At 44.9% G+C, this 27,444-nt stretch overlaps 1 protein-coding gene across 16 annotated transcripts in view; it reads left to right on the top strand.

The window, feature by feature from the left end:
* The first annotated feature begins 718 nt into the window (after positions 1 to 718).
* PTPRF (protein tyrosine phosphatase receptor type F) overlaps positions 719 to 27,444 on the top strand; it is a 384,319-nt gene continuing 357,593 nt past the window's right edge. For 14 of the 16 annotated variants that reach the window (XM_065842624.2, XM_065842637.2, XM_065842633.2 and 11 more), the window contains exon 1: positions 1,018 to 1,140. The gene's annotated coding sequence lies outside the window, so the exon portion shown is untranslated. Of the gene's footprint in view, positions 903 to 1,017; positions 1,141 to 27,444 lie in introns of those variants that run through there. The other 2 variants (XM_071809940.1, XM_065842623.2) reach the window with 1 other exon arrangement.

Raw genomic sequence — 27,444 nt, 5'->3', positions numbered from 1 at the left:
CACAGCGTGCAGAGGAGATCGGCAGCGGGGCGAAACCACCAAGCACCGTGGTGTGGCCCATGCTGACGCAACACCAGTGCCCAGGAAGGGTTGGGCAACGGGCCAAAGAGCACTAACACAATCGGTGTAGCTGATTTAACCCTTCCACCATCCCAAGAGGCTGCAGAAAATCCCTCTCAGTTTTGCTGTTTCTTAGTTCAGGGCGCTGGATGGGGAAGAAGAAAGGAGTGGAGTAATTAAGCAGCTGAGGCAGCAGCGTGCTCGCTGCCTGCACGGGCTGAACAACTCCGAACAGCCACAGCCGGTCAAACGGAGTATAAATCGCAACAGGTCTCAGCGTGGCGCTCACCCGCCGCTGCCGCCGCCGTGGAGCCCCCGCGGGCGGGTGCGCAGGGCTCCGCTCTGCCTCCCGACGGGCGCTCCTTGCACCCACCGGCTCCATCTCCCACCGGCAGCCTCGGGCCACCTCGGGTCTGACGGACACTCAGCCGGCACAGCCACGGGGCTGACGAGCGGGGGGACCGGGCGCGGGCAAGGGACGCCCCTCCGCGGCACGGCGAGGCCCCTGCGCTCTCCCGCGGGCCCCCGGCCGCTTTTCCCCGCGCCGGCGGGGGGTGCGGCGCGGGGCCCCCCGGCTGCCAGGCCGGCTCTTTCCGGCGGCGCCGCGCGAGCGCCCGCCCCGGGCCGCGGCCGCGCCCCCCGCCCGCCCCCGCCCACACCTGGCCGGGGCGGGCCCTGCCCGCCGGCTGCGGGCCGACTCGGCGGGTAGGGCGGACGGGTGGCAGCGCAGCGGAGGCCGCGGTGGAGCGGAACGGAACGGAGCAGAGCGGGGGCTCGGTCGGGAGCAACGCCGCGCCTCGCCGCGGGGCCGAGCGCAGCAGCCGGGGCTCAGCCCAAGCCAGGTGAGCCCGCGGGCGGCAGGTGGCGGCGCGGCGGCGGCGGCGGGGCGGGCTGGCGGCGGGGCGAGCACGGCGCGCGGCCCCGGCGGGGGCGGGCTGGCGGCGGCGCGCGCGGAGCGCGGTCCCGCGCGGCGGCGGCTGAGGGAGCGGAGCGGAGCCACCGGGCGGCCGGCGGGGAGCGGAGCGGGTTCTCGCGCGGCGCCCGGAGGCAGCATGCGGGCGGCGGAGCCCCGGAGCTCCGGTAAGTGGCTCGTCCGTGGTGCTTCCTCCCCCTCAGCCCCACGGTCCGCTCCCAGCACGGCGGGATCGTCTCCCGGGGAGCCGCTAAAGTCCGCCGCCTGTTGAGCCCCGCGATCGGCGCCCCCGAGCGCCGGCTCCTCCGGCCGCTTCGGCTCCGCCGCCGCCCTGGCTGCCCCGCGGGGGCCGCTGTGCGGTACCGGGGTCCCCCGCCCACCGGGACCGCCACGCGGTGCTCGGTGGCTGCTGGCTGCGCCCCGCGGGGCCTCTCCGGGTCGCCGGGGAGCAGTGAAGCACCTGCCGGCGCTGCGCCGCGGTGCTGGGGGCGCGGCGGGGGCGCGGGGCTCGCTGCCGCGGCGTGACCTTCCCGGCGGGCTGCGGCGCTCGGGGCAGCCCCGGCAGGCTGTGCTCCCTCGGTGGGCTGGGGGCGGTGTGGGTGCCTTGTCCCGCGGGGCGCAGCACCGAGCGCCGCGGGGCGTCCCGGGCACGGTGTCTCCGCTGTGCGGGGAGGCGCGGGGCGATCGGCAACGGCCCGGAGCGTTTCCCCGCGGCTGGCGCTGGCCGTTCCGCGCCGGGAGGAGGGAGGGCGCTGCAGCGGGGCGCGGGCTGGGCGGCGGCAGATCGCGCCTTCATCCCCCCCCGGTGGGGCGAGCCGCCGCCTGGGAAAGCGCGGGGCTGCCGGGCGGCGGCGTCTTGGGTGGCGAGAACAAAGGGCCCCCGGCGGGAGCGGGCAGGGAGCTCCGCTGCTGCGCCCGGGGTGCGAGCTCCTAAAACCGGAGCGGGAGGGGAGTTTGCCCTCCCGGGGGATCGCGGCTGCAGCCTCCTCGGAGCCAACTCCTGCCCCGCAGCCGCTCCCGCAACCTGTTGGGCCGCCTGCCTGGTCGGGAGCCCCGGGGGGAGCCGGGGGAGGCGGGCGGTTCTCCCCCGCGGGACGCCCGGGGGTGCCGGGCTGGCGTGGAGGGCGCTGGGGTGGGCGCAGGCAGCCTGCGGCGAGCGGGAGTGGAGGCTGGAGGCGAATGCTGCACACGGGTGTGTTTCCCTTCCTGGCGGTTTCGGCACCCAGAAACTGTTCCAAGACCCAACTTCAAGCAGTTCAAATACCTGGCGTGAATTAAATGTAATGAAAGAAAGTATTTCCGCGCTGTTAAACAAAGATCCATTCCCACAGACCTCTTCTGTAGAAAAGATGTGGTCTGTTTCCAGGAGACTGACTGGGGCAGCTGTTTTAAAGCGTTTTGGAGTTTTGTGTTTATTTCGGATGTAACCAAAGGAAGCTGTCTTGTCAGTATCAAATAAACTGTTCTCTTGTCAAGTGTAGAATTGAGCTGTGGAAAGTGACTGAGTGTGAAGATAACTGGATAACCAGACCTTCAGACATAAGTTACGTTGAATATTTTCTAGTTTAGAGATCTCTGAAGGCAGCTAACTTGAACAGGGATGGCGAGCAAATAGAGTTTCCTTTATGCTGTTTGTATAACCACCTTTGTTCATTTTTCAAGTAAATGTTAGAGAAATGACAAATTCAATTTGAGGTTACTAAGGTCCTCTGCTGCAAATCTCTGTATCTGGTTACTGGGTGATTGCTCCAAGCCTGCCAGGGTGGCTTTGAAAACAGCTTTTTAAATAAAGTCCGTTGCACTCCTTATGATAATGCAGGAAATGTGTGGCTCACGAGAATGGTTTTATGGAGGGAGCGAGTGTACTTTAATCCTGATTTTATTATTTCAGCCGTGGTGGTTCGCTGTGGGTCTGAGGACGTAGGAGTCATAGGTATCTGTAATGTTGAAGCGCACAGTCAGCAATCTGAACTTCGAAAGCAAGAAGTAAAATCTGCATGGTGAAACAGCCAGTTTGTGATCGGAATGTGTGGTGGGTGCTGGTGTTGGGTTATTTAAGTTCTCAGTTTCTGCCCTTAACCGCCCATCTTAATGTGCGAGTTTCTGAGCCTACGTCACTGGCATGCGTCCTGGAGTTGAAATAGGATGCAGCATGACCAGACCCGTGAAGGGGTTAAAACAGCTTATGGCCGAAAAGTTAATGCATCACTTCAGCTCAAGAGATTTTTATAATTCAGCTTAGTTACAAATATTGCCATCTGCCTTTTTCTTTGCGTGTGCGTGTCCAGAAGTACGTCTTGGATAAATACTGGTTGGGACCATTAGGAAAATATTATAGCAGAAGCCACAGACAATATTTTACTCTCATTCATTTTGCCAGTGAAAATGGCAGTTTCTGGAAAATCAAAGTAGAAGCCATCCTACATTGTGTCTGCATTTGGTTGTGGGTTGAGAGGTGTGCAGGTATTTTACTTTTTTTATTTTTAAAACCTAAGTCCTGCTTTTGGGAATGTGAGATGATGGTCATTGGCAAAAGCAGAAAAGACAGTCAAAGCTTGTGATTATAAGGAGAAAGATCTAAGCTTGTGGGTAACGGAGAAGAAATGTTTTCCTCTTTGTGTCCACATAATGTAGGGCTGTGGGAAGATATGCTTAATGAGGATGATTATTGCTGTGGCTTTCCATAAATCCACTTGTAATGGAGGCTTTGTACAGTTACTTCTGAATCTGTTCATTTAAAAACTGCAAATAGCGATAATGGAGTTGGCTAATAGCAGACTGTCAAGTAAGTGCAATCCTTGTGATAACGTTCAGCCATAGATCTCCATTTAAGTATTACTTTTAAGCAGAAAATGTTTCTTGTAGGTCATAGTATATGCAATTTGGAAGAAAAAAACCACAGTTGTTGCTGCCTGTTCTTGAATCTTAACCAGCTAACTTTAATTGTGCAAAGGGTACTTTTTCTCTTCAGCTTTTTATCAGATAGCAGGAGATCTACAATTTGGTAGATGCATTTGATTTGAATTTAGATAGTAGAAAGAGATAATAGTAATAACCAGATTAAAAAAGCTGGCCAAAGAGGTCCACCCGATCAGGAATCGTGCGGCTGCGTGCAAAATAAAGTTGGGACTTGCACTTTTTGAAGAATTGCAAACTTCCCTGCGAAGCACTGGAGTGAGCTGAACGCCACCGGGCCAGAGTCCGAGCTGATCTTGTTAGTGGTGTTACCAGGACAAGCCTTTTGTTTTCAGTGCCTCTTGGAAGCCAGGGTTGAGAGTTAAATTACTCATGTCTGTCACGCAACTTAAAAATGAAAGTTGAAGGTAAGATAGTAGGGAAAATTTTTAATGTGTCATCTCGCCCCAGTATAGAAGGATATAAAAGCGCCTATTATTTTCAAGTAAAGCAGTCTTAATACCTGCTGAATGTTTTGTATAGTGTTTTGAATGAGTGCAGAAACAGCTTTTGAAGGAATCTGACATGTGAGTTGCTTATGTTTATGTTTGGAATAATTCATTGAGAAGTATTAGTGGTGCTCACCATCATTGCTTACTCTCCTTTAAAAGCAATGCCTTGACTTTCACCTTTCATACAGTTTGTGAGGGCTCCTTCTATGGATTTACTTTTGCTCAAAACCTGACCATAAAAGTAAGATTTGTTTCTGCAGACCTTGGTGTGGTGTTCAAATCCAAAATGTATGCTTCCTTTCCAGTAAAAACTTACAATTACATGGGGTGGTAGCGAACTGGAAAGTATTGCAAAACATATGTAAGAATACTGTCGTACAAACTCTAAAACTGACGAATGACTCACTGTGCCAGCGCTATATCAAATTCTATCTATACACAAGGTTTAAATGACAAGTTTACTTTAGGCTGGGAATATGCAATTTTCTTGTACTCTTTCTTCATCTAATGTCAAGTGAGCTTAATGAAATGGTACATGTGGGCATACAGGAGGCACCAGTTGTAGAGCTTTAATGAGCAAAGGGAACAAGCACTGCTTGACTCCATTTGTGAAGATGATAGAGATGTAACTACTCTGTATATTAAAAACCAAGTTCATGATACTGATGCATGTGTTCAGACATTTGTTTCTTTTAATGTACCTCATCACGATTTGTTTATGTGCATTTACTAATGTTTGTTCTATTTTTGTTTTCTATAGGAGAGGGTATTTGTATGTGTTTTTAGCAGTATACGTACTCATCTTTACATATTTGTATCAGTTGAGTTTCAAACTGGCATTTCAGAATTTTGGCTTTTTTTCTTTTTCCATATAAAATTCAAGTCACTGCCAAAATGAAAATGGGATGATGTTCAGCATGGGAAAGGGGCCCATGATTGTAGATTAAAGAGGAAAAGACCATTTTCCGCTGCAACAACACAGGTTTTATTTGTGCCTTTGACTTCGTTGTGATTTATTTATGATGAGAAGCCTCATAGAGCTTTAGAAGCCCTCTCCAAAAACCCAGGACATGTGAACAGGCAGTAACATCCTGTAGCTGGGAAGCTGTGTGAGCTGGGAGGAGGGCAGGGAAGAGGAAGACGGGGTGCCCGGTGAAACACGCGTGGGGAAGCCCACCCTGTAAAGCATCCACTCTTCCCTGGGTGAAAGACTTTAAACTCTTCACAACCTCTTCTTTTAGTTTCTAGTTCAGCCGTAATCCATTCTGCCACCAAGCCTATGCCTTCTGCTCTCTGTTAATCGTCGTTTTTCTGGACTGTGGGGAGGACGTTGTGCACGTCCTTGGTCTTTGCCTCGCGTTGTTGAGGACCAGTACCTGCAGGTGTTTTGACTCTGTAGGAAGGTCAAAGTCTCCTCAGGTTGAGAAAAGAGTCTAAGGAAGGGAAGCTGGAGCACTTGCTGTTTAATGCCCGCATGCACACAGTGTATATACACCTGTGCCTTACTGGAGAAAAATAAGGATCAAACAGGTCTTGCTCCTTCAAGGACTCTATTATCTGAGAAATTTTCTTCAGATCAAAAATACAGAGATAAGTTAGGATTTTTGGAACAGAGTGTGGAAGCAATGTATATAAAAAGCCTGGTTGAGAGCGAAATTGACAAAAGCATCTATCTCCTCCAAGTACACAGCCCAGGTATTAGGAGGTAGTTCTGTTTGGATGCTTTCATTAAGTGCAATCCACAGTGTAGGTGAAATACAGCAATACTATTAATCTGGGAAAGGATAGGGTGGTCCTACTCTTATTCTTGTCCTTCAGTAGGCATAGAAGCTTCCAGTTTACAACCTGCCCAAAAGACATTTATTTCTTGGCACAAAATTTCAGCTGCAGCTGGCAAGTGGGTAAGTACTTTCTTCCAGCCTTACTGAGAAAGAGAGGAATTATTTAGGTTGGCACAAGAAGTTTATAGTCGGAGTTGTCAGTTGAAATTGAACAGAGAAAAGATGGGAAGGCTGGGCATGTGGCATTGCTCTTTGAAAAGCAGTGCTGGAATTCCCGTCATTGCTTGAAACCAAACAAAACGTGCATATATGCATATGCTTCACCGTGGTGAGGAATTATCTGTTGGCTTCATAGTGCAAGTGTAGTGTTTGACGCTTAATTGCACGTGTGTAATCAAAGGATCACATCTGTTCTGTTTTGTGAGATCCGCATAGCACGGTTGCTTTTTTATCCCTCCAGTGTATGGATTCTTCTCTTGTTTGTCGTCCTTGCTGCCGAAGACAGCCGGGCACTTGAGCTTTGTAGTATCTCTTCTCTCTTCAGGAGTGGAAAGTTATTCATGGGATGGTACTTGATTCCTCAGTTAGATTTCCTCACAAAATTAGGTCTTACAGTATTTTGGAAAAGCCATTATTTTTCTAGAGGGTTTTGTGAGTAGGGATGGAAGAGGGTTGATTGTGTGGCTCTTTTTTTTGGAGGAGCTTTGGTAATTATTCTATCAATAGGTTATACTTTCTGCACCAACGAAGCTGGTGAGGCACCTGGAACACAAGTCTGATGAGGGAGCTGGGGCTGTTTACCCTGGAGAAAAGGAGCCTGAGGGGAGACATTATCACTGTCTACAGCTACCTGAAAGGAGGTTGTAGTATGGAGGGTGTTGGTCTCTTCTCCCAAGTGACAAGCAATAGGATGAGAGGAAACAGCCTCAAATTGCACCAGGAAAGGTTTAGATTGGATATTAGGAAAAAGTTTTCACTGAAAGCGTCGTCGGACACTTGAACAGGCTGCCCAGGGAAGTGGTGGAGTCGCCATCCCTGGAGGTGTTTAAAAGACGTGTAGATGTGGCGCTTAGGGACGTGGTTTAGTGGTGGTCTTGGCAGTGTTAGGTTTACGGTTGGACTTGATGATCTTAAAGGTCTTTTCCAACCTAAATGATTCTGTGATTCTATGTATTTTTAGAGGACTGTTAATTGGGGAGGTAAATTACATCTGAGAAGTATGAAAAAGGCTAGTCCGGTGTTCGGATTTTATGGTATAGATTTAAAAAAAAATATATATCTTTACCTGGTACAAATTGTGCTTCTGATCTTTTATCTTGAAGGAGAACCATAAAAGTGGTAAAAAGGATCATTTTGGACACAAGGTGTTAAGAAGGTCTTGAGGTGTGATGTGCTTGGAAGACATGAGATGGTGAAAAGGAGGAAAAAGTGACCTTTTGTTTTTGGATGGTGGCGTTGCATTTTTATAAACTACTGTTTTCTTCAAATATGAATTATGTTTGTTTATATCTTAAGTAACATTTGTTTCACCAAATTTGATGAAAGGCTTAGTTGTTGCAGAATCAATAATAATTCTTTTCTCTTAAGGAAAAGCCTTTAATTTATGAATGTATCGTCTATTGTATTTTAAGTACCTGTAATACAGAATTTGCGAGATTATACAAACTGACTAGAAGATGCACACAAAAATCCAATAATAATTTTCTATGTCAAAGTTCAATGAAATATGAAACATAATTACCATAAACAATGAAAATTAGCCTCTTAAAACTGTGAACTAGAAGGCGTGGAAATAATTTTGTAATATATATTCTCATTGGTTTTGTCGAGACTCGAGCACTGCTGAAATTCCTTTAGAGTCTTATGTATTCTAATCTTTGCGTTATTATGTGGTAAAAAATGTAATTGCAAAGTTGTATTTAACCTGAGGAAATGTGCATTTTTGAACATACGTTTTAGCTACTGACTGTCTCCTTACTATATAACCTCCTTCGTGGGTAGCTTCCAATTAATAAATACAGACTTGAAGAATTCAACCTAGGGAGACAAGCAGTTCAGGACATTGTAGGGGCGCTGCTTTAATTCTGCATTTGACATGAAGGGAGAATTACAAACTTTTGAAGGAAAGTTTGTCACCTTCAATATACTTGAGAGATCGCAGTCTGTTGCTAACAGAGATGCTTCTCTTGTTGGTTTGAATTTTCTCTGGATTCTGCTTATCTTGGGAGTCTGTCAAATGACACGTTATGATTTGGGTGTAGCGTTACGGTAGAGTACCTGTTTGGGGTCTTTTGGCTCATAAAAAGGCATTTTAGTATAGTCTTTCCATTAGCCTGGTTTCCTCCAGTCTGTCCCATTGCAGGGAGTTCATTTTAGCACTGATCTGTGAGTGCCAGATCGACTTCTTCACCCAGACAGGTCAAGACAGGGAGAGCTCCTGGAAACCTGTGGCATGGCTGTGATTTTAGCTGCTTTGTTAAGGCTAATGCCACGCTTTCTGTTATTTGAAGTTGGATTTTGGATGAGGCTGAAGCGAGCGTGGGCTGTTGCTGCTCGAGTGGGCAGGTCCTTTGCACAGAGATGTTCCCCTCCTGACAATGAGCATCTCACTTGGGTTTCCTTTCTTCGCTGATGGTTTCCCTGGCTATGGGGTCTGCAGCCGGGGCTGCGATGGGTGATGGTGAAGGGGCATCTCTCCCTTGTGGCAAGAGAAATGCAAAGACCCTCTGCCTCGGTGGAGAAACCCAGCAGTTCTGTAGGATCAGACTGTGCTTTCCATATCCCGTGTTTCTTACCTGAAGCCTTTTCTTTGTAAACAACAACATAATAAAGTGTGCTGCTATAATGGCTCAGTGCCAACCTCTTGCTTATGTCTGTGAAAGGAATCAGGAGCATAATTAATTAGGAGGGAGAGTTCTGAAGGGTTATGTGGTGTCAGGCTCTCATGCTCTTCCAATGATCCCCCACCCCAGTATCAGAGAGCTGGGCATCTTTATTTTTTTGGCAGAGTGATCAAAAGTGTCTTCATTGGCCAAAACCATCTGGATAGATTGGCAAATGTTTGTCTTACAATGACTTTTACACAATTATTGGGATCAACAACTTGACTGCAGCGGTGAAGAGCATCCTCGATACATTAGAAATCATGAGGTGTGCTTTGTTTGCTTAGATCATCAAGTGTTCAGGGCAGGCACCACGAACTGTGTGGTGTTAAAGAACACATTGCATGGCAGTTGTGTTGCTGGAAAACATTTGTAAATGTAAGTTTGAATTTAAAAGATGTATTTTTTTTTTCCTTATTAAATTTTAAAGAGTTGTGCTTTGAAGACCAGTGAATTTTTGATGCTCTTAAACATTGTCGACAAGGAGCAGGTGAGTGATCTCCTGACCTCCTGCTTTTCTTTTATTTTCCTTTTATCTCTTTTTCTTTTCTTTTCTTTGGGCTGATGCCTCTATTGTGTGTTGGTTTTGGATGTGATGAGAAATGCAGACATTCTGGTTTTGGCATTTAGGTGATAAGATGGGCTGACACAACTGTGTAGGTTACAAATGGAGGACAAACTCTTAGATATTGGCTTTCTTCATATCTGAAGTGAGCTAACAGCCTCTTGGATTCTTGTTGCACAGTGTAATTAAAATAAACACTATAATGCTAATCATTTATGTATTTTTGCCTGTGGGTGAAGGTTTAAATTAGAAGGAGCTGTACTTTGGTGGAAGTGGATTTTTTTTATTGTTATTATTATAATGTTGCCGATTTTCAGCCTGGTACTATTTCTGTGAGAGTGCATAAAAAATAGTGCTAGGCAGATTTGTTTTTGTTTTTTATTACCTAATTGTATATTCTAGTAACAATGTAATTATTGCTTTTAACAAAAACTGCCTGACTTGAGTGTTTAATTCCATCAGACTCAAGCAGTCACTGATGAGGTGATAAATGATAGGTTATGTGGAGAAGTGGATTTGCAATTATTTGCTGCTTTGGGGGGAAAAAAAAAAATGATGTTTTGTTTCTGTCCAATAACTAATGTTGGAAATCAAAGCAGCACACCAGATGTTTTTTCTGATGACTGTGGTTCAAGGTTTCTTTTGTACGGAGAAGGGTTTTGACTGAGCTCATCTCTTGGCTTTGAAGTTTCTCTCTCTTGTTAATGCAGCACTGCTCTGAATGTGTTGCTCTGGACTTCTCCATGGACAGGTTGTATGGGAACGCTCCCTTCCCAGCTCCTCATGCATCTCGCAGCTCCCGTTCATCGGGAGGCGGAGGGGCGACGGCGTTTTCACAGCGCGGGCCGAACGCTTCCATTCACTTGTGTTTATTTCATAGAATTAAAACAAGAATAAGTGTTTTACTTTATTTGTTGATGTCTGATTAGGAATTAGTGGAGGAAACTGAATCACTGGTGTGATTAACGGTAGGTTTTGTTTCTGATGTATGAAAGGGCTCATTGTCTGAGGCTTTTCCTCCATCACGCTCTGCCTAATCCTGCTGGAATCACGCTAACGACGGCAGCGCTTGAGGCTCCTCGTCTTGCTTTCCTGTGTACTTAATCATACGGCTGGAAAAATTCCCTCCTCGAAGGGACGGTTGCTTCTTGTGCCGAATCTGCTGTCACAGCGTAGGGACCTTGCTAATAAGGTGGGTGTTAGTTCAGGGGACCTGGGGGAGAGAGGGTGGTTAATCTAACATCTGCAACTTGATGTAAGTTATGCTATGTTTGGGTTTAGAATGCGGTCTTTATGGTTTTCTGTATTGCCTGCCTCTTTGCGACTGTGGCTGAAGGGGGTGAGCTACCTCATTCTGACTTTTAATTCTTCCCAAATTGTTAGATCAGCTTTCTGTAATTGCTGATGTAGTAATTCTGCGAGGAGGAACTTTAAACTTGCTCAGTGTATGTTTTCAAAAGCAAACTTAGAAGTTTGGGGTTTGTAGAATGGAAGACATTTCCAAAGTACATAGCAAGAAGTTACAGTAGGCACGATGCCTCTTCCAGAAAAAACCCTGGAAGAAAACACAATACCCACCCCACCAACACTCGCCTTTCTTTTCCTCTGAATCAGGTTGTCATTCCAAAGTCTCGGAGTGATTTAAAAATATAAAATAAACTCCCCTGAGGAACCTATTAAAAATTATTTGGTTCACTGGACATTCAGTGCACGTTTGGTCTTGGAATCCATTACATGCCTGTAGGAAGACTTTAAAAATCCGCTCCGACAAAGTTGGTCTGAGTTGTGTCCCTTTGGCAGGTGAACATGTGGGAACTTCATTGCTTTATTTTCAAAACAGAATAGTGTGGAATTAATATTGATTTTTATAATATCTGTCTGCTACTGCCACTGTATCCGGGGGTTGTATGTCAGCTCTGCTTCTGTAGTGGCAGCTTTCCCTGTTCTTTAGTTGAAGTCTGTAGTTGTGGAGCTCTGGAAATAATTGGAAAATGCTGTGTTTTTTTTCCTTCCTTTGAATTCAATTTGTAAAGCTTTATTACCTAGAATTAAATTCTTATCAGGTTGAAATGGTGCATAAATTCCTGTTGAATGGAGACAAATGCTGTTAGAAATTGGTGAAACTAAGCTATGTTTTAATCCTAGATTTATTTTCATTTCCATTGTTGTACATTGAAAACACTTTGCATCTACTTTGTCCGTCCGTTTTGGTGTTTTCTTGTTCTAGAAGCTTTTAGTGGTTAAGTTTGAGAGACAATGTGTGTTAGATTCCTACTTGAAGCGTGGTTCCACGCTGTGACATGGGTTATATATCCAGGTGTAGGTGGTGTCAGTTCCCATCAGTGTGTGCTGAAGAGAGTTGTCATGTTACTCAGCAAAAATGCTTCTTTTGGAAGCACTTTCCCATGTTTTTAGCTCATGATGGAGAACTGTCACATCTGCGTCGTTGGGTTTGATATGCAGATTTTCACAGTTGCTCAGTAGTTTTTCGGAGCCTAAAGTCAGTTAAGGACTTAAACACAAACAACAGGCAATCCCTCAGGATATGCAAGTTTATTTGATTAACCCACCTGACCTGCAGCATTGGAGAGCAGTTAAATATTTGGACAGTCAGCAGTCCTGTTAGTTGCGTTTCATTAGGTGATGGCCTCCTCCATTTGGAATTTACTGTGTTTTGCTGCTGTTGCCAAGTCTTGTGCGATCTTGAAAGGGAACCGTGCGTGGGGGTACGGTGGCTGCTTTTGGGGGTGTCACTGAACCAGCCTCCCGGAGGATCTGGGGATGCAGGTCACTGCAACAGCATCTTCGGCAGCAAATTGGAGGCAAGGGAGAAAATTGTTAATTGCTGATTGTCAACACCATAAAGGTTAGCTGGTAGATAAAGTTACTCACCTAAGCAGAAATAGCAGCGCTGCCCTGAGAAGCGTAAAAGACTTGTCAAAACCCGATCTAATCTCCTGCATTAACTGTACATTGCAATAATGAATAAATGAAATTCCAGCAAGCCGAGATGGCCCAATTTTAATAACTTTTCAAGAAATCAAAATGAAGCTTTGCGCTGGAAGAGGCATATCGCGGTTATCCAAATTTCTTTCTATAGAAGTGTTTTTAATTTTATGCGAGCGTACACTAATGGTTTAAAAACTCATTTGTCTCCTTGTCAGCAGCTTGACCAGTATTTTAATACAAAAGACACAGTTTTACCTTGAACCGGTCTTGTTTTTCAATGGGTGTTGCAGCCAGCTGGAAAATTGTTTGACTTTTTAACTGCTTTGGTTTTGATGTGGTGTCTACTGTAAGAAAGTAAAATTTATGTAAAACCAGTCGCGCTTTCAATTGTCGTATTTCCATTTAGATTCAAGGGAAGGGGAGCAGGTGTTGATGCTAAAGCTCGGTTTTGCCCTTTTTCTGAAGATCTGTGGTAACTCTCCATATTACAACTGGGTAAAATTGCTACCTTTGCCAACATCTGAGGAAAATAAGGAGGAAATTGCAGCTGTGATTCTAACTTAGTACATTTCTGGATGCATTGCTGAGGCTGCTCTAGTAGAAACACAGCTAGTAAGGTTTATGGGAGGAAAAAGCTAGTACAAAAAAACCCAGCTCTTGGGATTCAAATGTGGTTTTAAAAATGCTGATAGTACCTTTTTGTCTGTTCTGGCAAGAAAAGAGCGTGATTATGATGTGTTTTCATCATACAGGTTTTGTGAGTGACTAGACGGGATTCAGCTCTGAATTCCTGACTTTGGAGTGTCCACGTTGTGCATAATTAACTTAAAAGTGAGTTTTTGGAGACTCAAATGTTTCAAAGGAAAATGAATGAGAAATTTAGTGTAATGTACTACTATTTTCAGTATGGTTTTCTCACCTGGAATTACTGAGTTTTACATATTTTAAACTGAAAGTGATTCTTCAACTTTGATTCTGAAATGAGCTTTGAACAAGCGTTCTCCTATATTTGTGGTCTCAAAGTAAAAAATGTTTTGATTAGTAGAGCCACCACGTTACTTTTTATGGTAGTTTGCTGTGACACAGATATAATTTCTAGGTGTGCTTATAAGGTGTACGTTGGGCAGAATTTCTGCTGTATCTTTTCACCTAATGGGTTTGCATATGAACTTGATGGTTGGGTTGTTTTTACATGGTTGCTAGAGCATCTCTGAATAGCTAACAAGTGTTTTTTGCGGACCAGGGGGTTGGTATGCGCTGTGCCGTCGGTGCCGGGGGTGCTGTGAGAGGAGGGCAGCCCGGACCGTCAGAAAGGAAAGCAAAATAGCTTGGCTTGGTGTGAAATAACCCGCACCGCTGGGTTTTGCAGCGCTGTCTTTTGTGTGTGTCTACATGCGTGTGCAGGGCGGCTTTCTCGGCTGATGCGTTCTCGGGGTGCGGGGGTGACGCTGGGTGTTGGTCGGGGTGTCGCGCTGCCCGCTGGGGCTGCGAGACCTTCCCAGAAGGGTTGTCTTGCTGTAACCACTGTGGGTAGGTGGAAGCAAATGACTTCAGAGTAGGTTTAAGGCAAAGGCAAGTGTCACCACCAAGGTAACTCCAGGAGACTAACCCAGCCCGCCAGCCGTGGGCTCAGTTTTTGGAGTCACTGGCCGTGACCTTGGGGGTGCACGGGTGAGCTACAGGACCTACCGACGAGCTACAGGAATCCCAGGTGGATGCGTGGCCTCTCACTTTGTTTAATAGTGGACTTTTTATTATTTTTTCTTTTTCGAGGAGGGTCGAAGAAGGCGCCGAGAGTTCCCAGCCACAACGCTTTTTCAGATCCTCATTTGAAAGTGTTTTAAACAAGGGACATCAGAAGCCGAGATACAAAGCAGCCTTTTGAAGTTAAAAGTGGGTCTGCATGAAAATGAACTGCTTGTCTGTGAAAAGAGTCAAGTGTGAAAGGATAGGATGGTTTCACTAAATGAATTTGATAGTCTGAATAAGTGTGGCGAGGCAGAGAGGAGAATCTGGAAAGGTCAGGACTAAGCATGTGACTCTAGACAAGGCGGTGGAAAGACATGAAAGGAATTGAGTGGAAATGCCTTGGTTTACATTTTTTTTTTTAACTTAGAAGTGATGTATTTGTTTTGGTGAAGGTGGTCATAAAAAGGGAACTTGAGAAGCTTGCCGCAGAGAAGTGGGGAATCTGACTCCTTTGGGATCTTGTACCTTTTTCGTTCAACTTTTGTGTGGTTTCAAATAGCTAAAAGATCAAAGCCCAAAGGAACTCCCTGTTACGTGTGCCGTCCCATTCGTAGAACTGCTCTATCCTACACACTGTCTGCAGTTGAGCACTTCAGCAGCGTTTTGTCCCAAGTACAGGATTTCTTATTACTGCTGGCTCATTTTTAGCAATCCACATAACTTTCAGATTTTAACTCAAATAATTAGCGACGTGCTTTCTTGGTCCCTGATATTGCTTAAAAGGATAATGTAGAGTGTGTGATATCTGTATTCGGTGAGGTGATTTGCATTGTTTGCAGGAAGCCGTCTGAACTTTGTGCACAAAGCGCTGGACTCCAGGTTGACTGTCTCCACTCAGGGTGGGATCTTGAGACTGACAGTAGTTCCATCAAACCATCAGCTCTGTGCTTAGTCGTGATCAAAGAAAGCATATCAAATCTCATGAAAAGCTATGAAAGGAATAAAGAATAAGATACAGAGCATTATTATGTCATGTCTAAATCCATGGTTTGTCCATACGTTAGATACTGTTTCATCTCCCCTTCCTTTCATCTCAAGAAAAATACAGAGCAGCTGGAAGTGTGGAGAAACGCAACACGGGTCGTTAGAGATCTGGAATGGCTTCCACGTGACGTGCGACTGGGAAAGGGGTGGTTGAAGAAGGATGCGACGGAAGTCTGTGAAATCGTGAGGGACTTGAAGAGGGTTTGGCCGTTTCATCTCCCAGTGTAAGGGCAACCAAAGTCAACTAAACTTCGTAGGAGGCAGGTTCAGGCCCCGGCAGGAGGAAGTGGTTCTTCATGTTGGGTAATAAGCCTGTGGAACTCCTAGAAAAGCCTTTCTGGGGACTGCTCCATGGACAAATCACGCCGGTCTAAGGAAATCCTTACCAGTGAAAGTATTGCAGGCTACAAAGGTGCTTGGGGGAAATGCAGATGTGCTCATCCTCTTCTTCCTCTTCTCTAGCCCTGTGCTTACAGGGTGTGAGGTGAGCAGGACCCTTGGTGTGACCCAGCACATCCGTTTTTACCTCTGTGTCCTGTGCTTTGCTGTGAACTCCGTGAACTTTGTGTCCCCGGTTTGCTTAATGTAGGGCAAGCCCTCTCCAGCAAAGCCTCTTCCGTGGAATTTAGTTTCTTGAGCAAGAGCAACAAATAGATAAGCTGGAGCTGGCAGAAGCTGGAAGCAGGAAGGGGGAGTTGCTGCTTTCCCACTCCCAGTTGCTGTGGCTTACCTGATGCTATTTTGGTGTTGGGCCATTTCAGTGGAAAAATAACTTCGGCGAGGAGGAGTAGAGCTGAAGAGCTCTCTGCTGGTTAGTGGATTGAAGCAGTTCATAGGTGCTGCAGATACCCCATGGGATGGGACTGCGCAGCCCAAAACAAGGGAGAGAGGCGTTCTCTTTGTACCACCAGCAAGCCAGGAGATAACTGGGATGTCTCAGGGCACAGCCCACCCATTTCCCAGGAACACAGTCCTCCCTTGCTTAGGCTGATTTGGGTGATCATTAAAGCAATTTGCAGAAGGCTCCAGCTCAGTAATACAAAAGAAAACTATCAAATTTTGTGCAGTCTTCACAGTTTTTAGCGAGCTCAAGAAGATCGCAAATGGTGCTCGATGCCATCGTGGGATAAGTGGCAGCAGTGCCCAAACAGGCATGAGCGGTCCCTCCTGCCGCGGGGTAACCTGCCTTGCAAAACCAGATGGCGGCTGATGGGGGTGCGGAGCTGCCACCCACACCGCGGCAGAGACCGTGGCTCTGCTCCCCGTCAGACACCGGCACCGTGCGTACCTCCCTGCTCGCCTCGGGGTGCTCTGAAGGGAAGAGGGGACCTAGTGGGGCAGAAGTCATTTACTTTTGCATTGAGAGAAAGCTTAGGAAGTGTTTTCCAAAAACGACTTGAGAAAGGGGAGGTGTTGGGAGTGAGAGCGGGAGCAGTTTCTCCCTTGTTTTCTGTGGGTGACAGCGTGGAGATGGCGCTTGCCCAGGGAGCAGCGAAAGCCAATTCTTCTGCTTCTGTGAGAGTGGATTGTGTTCTGCGCCGTGAGAATGAGCGCTTTTGTGTGTAAAACGCTGATCAAGGCCTTAACACATTATTAGCGTGTGCAAAAGCGCAATGTTTGCAAATGTGCCCGTTTGTTTTAAAACCAGACGGATCGTGCCTTATGCCTCCTCGTTTTGACATCAGGCCCCCTGAAAGGCTGTGAGAAGCTGTGATCTCAAGGCTTTTTTATTTTTTATCGGATAAGAAGCAAAAAAAGACCACTGTACAAAATGAAAAGGAGATCTGCTTTCGGTTGAAGGGAGTTACTTTGTGAATATCATAGACATCTATGAGCAATAACGGCGGAGGATAAAGATTTGTGCTTGAATTCTTCTAAGAGAACTAACATTCGAGATTGATGGAAAAAATGTGTTTGCTTTTAAAAAATATAATGCAATATTAATGACTTCCAACTATTCTGCAAATATCTTCGTCTTTCCAGGTAGATCTTTCTACCTTACCTATTTCAGAAGAGATTTGCTCTACCGCTTCTCTCTAGTGCTACATGTCCAAATAATTTTTCTTTCATGGACAGGCCAGCAAAATGTCATGTAGGCTTTTTTTCCATTATCATTTCAGTATGGGCAGGTCAGTAGCACTTCCTACAGGACTAGACAATTTCCCTGTATTTGCAAGGCTGTGTAAATAGGCACATCTGTGGCCTGCTTTTCAACACTTCTGTAGTGTTTTAGATTCTCAGAAACTTGGATTTTTGATTTTTTTTTTTTAAAAAAGCTTTACAATTCATTTTTAAAACAGTGCTAATTCAGTGTGTCTAGCTAGCTGAAGATCACTAATAGCTTATTCAGTACAGTTATGCACTAAAGCTCCTTCTGGACTGATGCTATTAAATAATTCACTTATTTTCCTCAACTTCTTTTTCTGGTGGCCTAGCTTTTAAGTTCTTTACTAAAATGTTGTTTGAAATCCTAATCTCATTTCTTCTTTAAAGATTAATTCCATTAGTGTGTAGTTCATGGAGGCAAATATTCTATTATGGGAGAAACATACGTAACTTTTAGAAAATGTAAGTATGAATGTAGGCAGGACTGGTGACAAGATGACTGTAGAAAAACACATTTTGTTTAGCTTGGCATGTATGTGTTAGGATCATGGATATTAAGCTGAGTAAAACAGGCTACATACATGGAATTTTTTTTAGAGTGGTGGAAAATAAAAACATTATCTCGATGCGCATTTTTAATTATTTTGGTCATAGTTACAAAAGCTTGCAAAATGTAAACTGTTCAATGAAGGGTCATACTGTGACTTGGATAACTGACTGTTTTGAGGACAGAGAGCTCCCAAAACCCCTCCCACAGCCACCATACCAGGAGTTACTTTGGGCAGGGGTATGGCCTGGAGCCGTGGTGTGCTCAGGCATCAGTCATGGGTCCTCAGCTTGATTTACCTGGGATTTGCACCGGCTCATTTCTTCATCTAGGGAACTGGTTTGTGATGAGTGATTTGCAATACAGTCACTTCTTCCATGTTGCCCGATAGCCTTCTTTATTGTACTCCTTGGTGCACTGCCAGAAATAACAATTAAATCCAAACCTTTACGTGCTTTTTACTGAGGATGGATTTGAACAGATTTCTGATGAGATCTTTGTTCTTTCAGGATCATTGCGGTGTTTTGGATGTTTTCCAAACATGTTTAACGGTCTTCACTCCCTTTTCTCCTGGGCTGTGTGGAAGAAAGGGGCATTTTCTTGAGTGTGGTGACAGTTTGCCCGGTGGTGGCTGTCACCCTGCCAGGGCTCCGTGTGTGTCTGCACTGGCCCTGTTGTCCTCAGCTCCCGCTGGATGTGGTTGAAGGTGGTGCCCTGTTCACACTGGTGGGGCACAGCTTTGGCCATGCCGTGTCTGCGTGGGGTGCTCAGGGTTACCCCATGGAGAGCGTGGCCTCAAGCAGCCTATTGCTCAGCTGGGAGCCTGGGAGAGGTCTGCACCTGAAGGACCGTCAGTCTTTTCTACAGATGAGGAGTTGTCCCAACCCTCTCTCCTCGAGGCCAGGACTGAGTTTCATTGGAACAGGCTCATGGACCTATTTTCCTTTGTGCACTTTGTGCTTCAGAACAGAAACTGCCTGGTGTATGCAAGACATCAGGAGGGCTTTGCTTGGCTGGGCAAGCAGAACCTGTGGGTGAACCTCAGGGCTGGTTGTCCTGGTGGTGCAGAGCCCCAGCGCAGCATCTGCAGTGGACAACAGCGTGTGATTAGGGGCTGTGTTGAGAAGCAGCAGCCCAAGTCACATTATTGGGAGGGTGTTCTCCACCTCTGCTTCTTGCAGGGGCGTTTCTCATGATGCTGAAGAGCAGCTGGTGAGAGCTCTGCTTGCCCCATCCTGGGCACGGAGTTGCTGACAGAGCCCCTTGGCACAAGGCTGCACTTGGCAGGGCTCCACTGGATCTTTATTCCCCTGAAATACGGGACTTCTGGGGCCTTTGGAGCTGTGTGTGTGCATTGCACTAACTGCAGACACCCGCAGTTCAAACGAGCATTTTGATTTCTGCTTAAAGATGGGAATGGAGTTTACTTGCTCGTGAGTGGAGTCCTTGAAAGTGTGCAAACCGCATGTGTTCATTTGTCCTCCTGGGCTTGCTGGACCAGGGTTGGAAAGTGTGCTGCAGTCCCAGCCCTCACACCACACTTGCATGCGTGTACATGCAGAATCAGCGCTGGCAAATCTAGGGAGGTCTCTCCTCCGGAATCCTTTGTGTTTGCCCAGCTTGTGACCGTAATTGTGGGCTACATGTGTGGTACCTTGGGTTGGTAGTTATGTTTTGCTCACCGGTTCTCCATCAGGTGTGCTCCTTTCCCTGGTCTATGGAGCTGCAGCCTTGCACACAGGGTTTCGCTGTCGCCTCTTCCCACCTGTATTGCCCCTTCCAAAGACTGTTTGTAGCTGCTAATGATTTGCTACAAAGGCTGCTGCAGGAAGTGAAACATTGCCCGATTGTATATTTCTTTATTTTAGCTTGGAAAACAACATTTGACTCATTCACAGCATGACGCAAAATATTTATAGTACTTGAAATGCTTGCAAGTACACGTTGCAAGCAACAATATAAGCAATGTCTTAAGCCACGTGGAGCAGTTTAATCTATCTGAAACTGTTCCCTGGGTAACTTTTTGGTCTTATCAATATGGAAGACTGACTCAGGGTAATTCAATCAATGTTACTAATTTTTAAAGTAATAAAAATACCATTTGATATACCTCTAAATTGGTCAAAATACTTCTGTTGACACAGAGGTTCTTCAGATCTCAAACCCCAGTAATACTCTAAGGAAATAATACAATGCTATTTGAATTTTAGTTATTTTACATAAGGAATTAGATGCCAGGAAAGATGGACAATGATGATACGCAGCTGGGAAGATTGCACATGAAGAGAAGCTGAACTGTTTTGTATCAAAAAAAGGCAAAGCAGAAGGGGCATACGAAGTCTAGAAAGTAATAAATTATTTAAGGAATCTAGGTCAGGAGACTGTTCTTGTGTTGTGAGACAGAGGAAATCTGAGACACTTCGAAATCGGTCAGTTCAAGATGAGTGAAAGGAACACCCTTTTTACAGTGCGTGCAGGAAGATCGTCACAGGCGTTCAGAAGAGGGTTAAGATGTTTATACGGAGATCGGAATTTGCAAAACCATTTAAAGAAGAAACAGAATGCCATACTTCACTTTTTGTTTGTTTGTTTGAGCAGTCATTTTCCTGCTAAAAGAATAGGACAAAACTTAAGCTGAACCAGGGAGTGTTTCCTCTGTTGGTGGTTCCTGCATTTTCCCCCGAGTCCCTCAGTGTCTCTGTAACAGGTTGGTGGTGGCTCGGTGGCCTTTGAGGCTGGTCCTGCCTTGGTCGTAGCATCCTCTGAGGTTGGACGTCTCTGTGAGATCAGCAAAGTGCACTTCGTGGTCTGCTATGCAAATATTAATAAAAATCAGAGGACGTACTCTTCCTGTGGGAAACTGGCAGATTGCGTGGACTATTTGATAGGCTTTTTTTTTCTGCTGGTATAGCTGCAATGGATTTTAATATTTAGATTGCTATTGGTATCTGGTGTGATTTCAGCTGAGCTGTTGCAGAGATTCCCTTTGACTTCTGAGGACATTAGGTCAGGTGCCTTAAAGTCAATCCCGTATACTGTGTTAAGTTCTGTATGATCTACCCTTATTTGATAGTTTTATACTATCAAAGGAAAATACTTTAAATGGTAAGAAAAAAAAGTATATTGTTAATCCAAGAGGAATTAAGCAATTACCATGATCCCAAAAGTCTGCCCAAAAGTCTTGCCCAGCCAGCAGTATTTTTAGCAGCCCCTGTCTCTAAAGCAGGTCACGTAGGTTCTTTTTAGCTACAACTTACTACTAAAATCTGCTTTGTTTTGGGAACACTTCATTCATTTCGCAGAACTGGGGCGACTGCCGAAGGTCATCTCAGAGGGAAGAACTGTTTTTAAACCTTGAGGTTTTAACCTTGGGAAATGTGATGGTGAAAACTCAATGTGCCAGGCAGAACTGAGGTTGTAGTCACCCTGACAAAAACTGTTGGAGCAAGTGATGATTGAACAGAAGGGAAAGGAGAACACAGAGGCCTTGAAATGTGTGTGGTTGATATATTGTTATGTCCATCTTGAAAACCCATGTGTCAGATAATTAGTGTTCTGGGTCCATAAATGACAAAATGGACTCACGCATATTTATCTTACTTGCAGCTATAATTAAAAAGTTTGGATGAAAAAAATATATATTAAAAAATCCTGTTTTTTGTGGTTGTAAGACAGCAAATTGGCCTTTAAATGGGTATGTTGGTGGGAGAAAATGCATATTTCTTTTAAAAACTTTGATCTAATGCAGAGTTCAAAATAATATATTTAGAACTAGTGTCTAAACTAATTCTCAGTGGAAACTAGAATATTTCTAGCAAAGTTGCCACGCTTATGTTTGTTCCTCTTCCCCCTCTTGTGCAGAAATAACCCGAAAACCATCTTGTATTTGAGAAAATCACCAGCCACGAGATCACTGGATTGTGGCAAAGTTTGTGCCAAACCGATGGCACAACCTCTGTTGCGTTGCAGTAGGACTATCGTATAAACATCACTTGGAGAGGTTATTTAAAAGTTCTGGTATTGGCGAGCTCTAAAATAATCTCAGCGTCTAAATGTGCTTGTGGTGTTGTCTGGATTTCATGTGCTCGTGGAAGGGTCTGGTGTGTGAGATGCGGAAAGGAATGGGAAAACAAAGCAGACCCCGCACCTCAGGTCGCCTGGCTTTCAGTTACACCCCGCATTTTTCCTTTAAAAACTTGGCCGAACTCAGTATGCTGCAGCAACGAAAGAAAAGGAGAGCTCTTGCCCTATAAAGTTTACACCTCGATGTATTAAATCCGGTGACAAGCCCCATGTTAAATGCCAGGGTAGTATTCTGATGTTTCGAGCAGTTCTTTGGCATTCATGTTTGTTTATATGTATTGGTGCTTGAGCTGTGCAGGGAAAAATGTGGGTTTTGCATGGAGAGGGCAGATTCTTGGCACTGTAGGAGGAGAAGGTTTCGTGCCTGCTTGGCTTTTCAGCCTCCGTCCCAGTGATGAGTGAACTTCAAAGCCAGCCGCCCGCCGGGGGTGCAGCACCGCTAAGCTTGTGTTTCTTTGCTTTGCTTTTGTTGAAGAAAGCTGGAGGTACACGCTGCATTAAGACACAACAGTTTAATTAAAAAAATGGGGAAAATAAATCACAAGTTTTAACGTGGCCTGTATGGTGTTTCTTTATTTACTGCTCGCGTGTTCTGCAAGCAACAGGAGGTTTACTTTCCCCTTCATTGATACACTTCTGTTATGAAAAATGTTGTGCTTGGAAGAAAATAAATATTTACCTAATCATTTGCTGAGAAATTAATGACCTTCAGCCAACTTGAGAGCTGCTCAGACTCATTGTTTTGCCCTAGTGTAGAGTTGCACATCTGGAATATTGTGTCCAGTTGTGGCCCCTCAGTTCCAGAAGGACAGGGAACTGCTGGAGAGAGTCCAGCGCAGCCACCAAGATGCTGAAGGGAGTGGAGCATCTCCCGTGTGAGGAAAGGCTGAGGGAGCTGGGGCTCTGGAGCTTGGAAGAGACCGAGGGGTGACCTCATTAATGTTTACAGATATATAAAGGGGGAGTGTCAGGAGGATGGAGCCAGGTTCTTCTCGGTGACAACCAATGGTAGGACAAGGGGTCATGGGTACAAACTGGAACACAAGAGGTTCCACTTAAATTTGAGAAGAAACTTCTTCTCAGTGAGGGCGTCAGAGCCTGGCCCAGGCTGCCCAGGGAGGTTGTGGAGTCTCCTTCTGTGCAGACATTCAAACCCGCCTGGACACCTTCCTGTGGAACCTCAGCTGGGTGTTCCTGCTCCATGGGGGGATTGCACTGGATGAGCTTTCCAGGTCCCTTCCAATCCCCAATATTCTGTGATTCTGTGATTTCTCTCCCTGCCTTGGCGGGGGTGCAGGGGAGTTTGCAGAGCGATCCGGCGGTGTTTCCAGCAGGAACATCTTCAGCTTGCTGCTGCTAATCTCGCTGTGGGGGTGAACTCTTCTCAAACGGTCATTAAAGTCTCTCTCGTGGGTCTGGTTGTAATACTGAGGCTTTAGAAAGGTCGCTACAAGGAAGCTTTCAAACACTTATCCCTATCCACCTACTACTACATACACTAGTCTGAATAAGACCTGTCTCTTCCCAGTGGTATTTACATCCATTTTAAGACTCCAGACTTCTGTGATTATTTTTTTTTCCTATATTGCCTGCTTCCCTAAGTGGGCAAGTTTAGCTGTTGCTTTTCTCTTGCTTGATGTGGCTTTTTTATTTCTATTTTTTGCGTGTACAGCCAAGGTTTCATTAATCTTTCTTGCTACCAAATTACACTGCAAACCTTGTAAGAATTTCTTGGCTCCTCAGTTTGTCACTCCCACTGAATATTTCTTTCAGATTATTTTCCTGTTGGATGTCTTCACTGCACTTTCCCAAGGAGAACCTTATTTTTAATTGCCTGCTTCTCAACTTTCTCTGTCCTCGCTGGGGCTTGCGACTCCTAAATTTAGTATCATCCACAGATTTCAAGAACACACGTTCTACTCCTGTTCTGCATCATTAACTAAGATTTTTAAGTAGAAGAATATGTGAGAAAACTTCCTGCATCCTTGAAAGATACTTTGAAAGTTTCGGTATATGATTTTCATTTTCTTTTGTTTATGTTCTTTGCTACAGTGTTCAGTCCACATCAAAACTTGTTTCTTAAATTATTTTGAAGTGGTATCATTTGATACAGTCAAATGGTTTACTGACATCCAAGTGTATTTTATCTACTGTGTGCTCGCTATCAGCAAACTACAATTCTCTAAAGTGATGGGCTGTGTCAGATTTCACGCATGCTTTATGTACCCCATTTCTCATTTTGGTTGAAAGAAGATAATCAACATCTGGGAGTCTTAGGGGCTGGTTTCTCCTATCTTAATAAAACTGTTCTTTTAGGAGAAATGAAATTTGCTTGCTTATATGATAACAATTTGTGTGTTTTTCTTCTCAAATTTGAGGTTTAAATATGTCTTTTATCTCTACGTATTCCATGTCATAAAGGAATTAGTGGCTGTATCTACTAAGCTTGTTTGCCAAATTGTCTTCACTGGCTCAACTTTTGAAATAAATGATATTACGAAGTGGTTCTGATATGTATGTCTACATTTCCTAAGGCTTTTACTTGTAATTATTAATGCCCATTTGTAATGGCTATCAATCGGTACTTTACTGGGGTAATGCAGATAAAAGCGCAGAACGGCAGTAGTGGGTATTGCCGGGAGTGCTTGCTGAGAATAGCTGTCCATCACAATTTTGATTTCTCTGTGTTTGACTGCAAATGTTTCTCTCTGTAGATGTCTGAAATTTTGAGGTTTTGTGGTGCCGTTCATACTTATCACATCTGTAGGTATATATGTGTATATGCATATACATATATACATAGGTATGTATATGTATATAAATAAATGTTTTAGAAGTTCATAGTTACATTCTAATTGCTCAGGCTTTCCTTTATTTTCCCTTTTAGGTTTTAAAAGGTGGTCAGTGTAGCAAGCTACTTTAGTTTTAAATTCCTCTTCCTTTATCATTTATTAATGGTCCAGCATATCCTTGTAATGGCCACAAAGCGTTAGCTCATTTGGCTTTTATGCTGTGCTTATCTTTCCCTGCAGGCGGTGACCGGCTGTGTAATTCTTGTTGGGGTGTCCTCCTCCTCGTCTTCTCCCGCTTATTGAGAAGCAAATCTTGGCGTAGTCTCCTTGGAGCCCACGTTGATCATGACTCAATTCTTGCGCCCTTGGCTTTGAGGAGGCCTGGATTTATTAAACTTCTGGATTGTTTTGTAGATCTCACAAAGTTGTTCTGCGCTCTTAATCCTTTCTTCCACCTGACCTTATTCTGCTTTTAATGCCCCACAGCTTTTATTCCTGAAGTGAAACTCCAGGGCTCTGATGGACACCTTGAATGGCAATTCCCAGTTCACCTGTGTGCCAAATCCATGCACTTATTTGGCACTAAAACTTTTGTTTTCTTGCATCACTGGTAATGTTTTTGTGTTGGTAGGAAGCCGATTTAGGACAATTTCCCCTCTTGGGGGATCTCTCATGGGTCTATTCAGTGCCACGCTTCCTGGGCTGTTGCTGCTTAATTTTTTTGTGTGTATGTTAATCAACAAGAAGCCAATCTAATGGAAACCCTGCTGAATGTGGTGTCTGTGCTCTGGGCATGCTGTTGTTTGGTCCAGGAGTGTTTTACCATCTCCATCACCTGGTCCTGAAGGGCTGTGATGAACATCAGTACTCTCTCTCCTTTTGTCTCTGTCTCCCTGCCCACCCAATTTCTGTCTTAAATTTTCTCATTAAACATACCAACCTTTTTTTGTGAGTATACAATTATTTTTCGTCTGTAGTTGGGTTAAAACTGCTTTAGACTTTGTCTTTTGTAGCTCAGGTTTTGTTTGATAGTTAGTTAAAAAGTGCTGTAATCTCTCTTATTCGTAGTATATTTCATTGCAGTTCCCATTTGCATCATCTCTCTTGGTTCTGCTGGTTTCTGGGTTACTACCTGTTGCTGGATACCTGTGTTGAATTACTTCTTTCTGCTTGTGTTTTTCCGAGTTGAAACAGATATATATATATATATATTTCTTTCTTTTCTGCCATAATATATAATCTCATAGTCTCTGGTGGTAGCTTTCCATTTTGTAGAAAATGTAACTGCAAGGGTTATTCCTGTCTTTATATTAAATAAGATACTTAATATGGCCACACAAAATTCTAATCCCCGTGGCAATGTACTGAACGTATTTGTCGGTATGTAGCATAGCTAACTATTTTAGTCCTTCAGCCGTTCTCCAAACCACATCATGGGCTTGGTAGTTACAGTCATACTGCTTTGGAGCTATGTTTTTGGGAGGAGATTTTTCTCCTTGTCTTTGTGCCTAGCCATTTCCAGACTTCACTTCACATGGTGATCTCCACTTCTGCATAAAATTGAACATACAGGTTCAACGTTTTCTTGCTGTGTGCGTTTTTGTGTGTGTGAAATTTCAAGTGCAGAGCTTTGTAGCGGAAAGTTAAAAACTCTTGGTTTCTTTGGCTCGACACGCAGTCCCCAAGGGTTTTCTGGCTGACCTCACATGCTAAAAATGACCGTGAGCGTTGTGCTGTTCGTAGTTATCCTCTTTGGCGTCTGGTTTTCTTTAAGAAAAAACACCACTCAGTCATGAAAATATAGAAGTGACAAAACAAAGGGTTGTGACAAATGGGGGAAGGCCGTATCGGCTCTCCTGTGCGAGGACGCACGCGTTGCAGTGGCACCGACCTGCCGTGGCCTGGGGAAGCTTGGAAGCTGAACTTTGCTCTTGTGAGAATAAGTGAAAATTAGCATGTTTTTGTTATAATGGAAGGAAGGGGGCATAGGGCGGGGGCGAAGAGTTTTTCAGTTAAAAGTATGCCTTGCATTCAGGCCTGAAAATGTGATTTATTTTGTTTTTTTCAAGTATTGTATTTTGTTCCCAGCTTTGAAAAGTAACAAAATTCCTAAATTTGGGAAGGTGTTTGTTTACCACCTGGATTTAGAGTGAGTAGAAAGGTTAAATCAGCTGTAGCTCACTCTACATCTGCAGACAACACAGTATTGCCCTGGTTTACTTAGCGAATTCCATTCGTGGCCTCATTCATACACTGTTAAGCAACTGAAAGATTTATTTTTCTTGTACAAGATGGAAAGTTCATTTTCTACTGCATACGAATAAAACATTCTTGAAAGACGATGAGACTGATTTGATGGATGGTAGATAGATCTTTAAACCTGATGGATTTAAAAGACGGAAATATGTTCAGATAAACCTTTTCCATTTCATGTGAACACTTTGAAAGACTTAAATCTTTTGCGAGGCGCCGTTGCGTGCTTCTGAGCTCAGTTTCCATCCAAATTCAACTGGAACAAGTCAAAAGATAAAAATGTACTTAATAAACAAGAAAGGGAAGCGATGCTTCATGTCACATCTAAAACTAAAAGTAAGTGTGTGTGCATATGCACATACATGTATGTACA

Source organism: Patagioenas fasciata, chromosome 6 (assembly GCF_037038585.1).
Source record: "Patagioenas fasciata isolate bPatFas1 chromosome 6, bPatFas1.hap1, whole genome shotgun sequence".
NCBI lineage: Eukaryota > Metazoa > Chordata > Aves > Columbiformes > Columbidae > Patagioenas > Patagioenas fasciata.
Note: the sequence above shows the minus strand (reverse complement) of the source record. Positions and strands in the feature narration are given on the sequence as shown.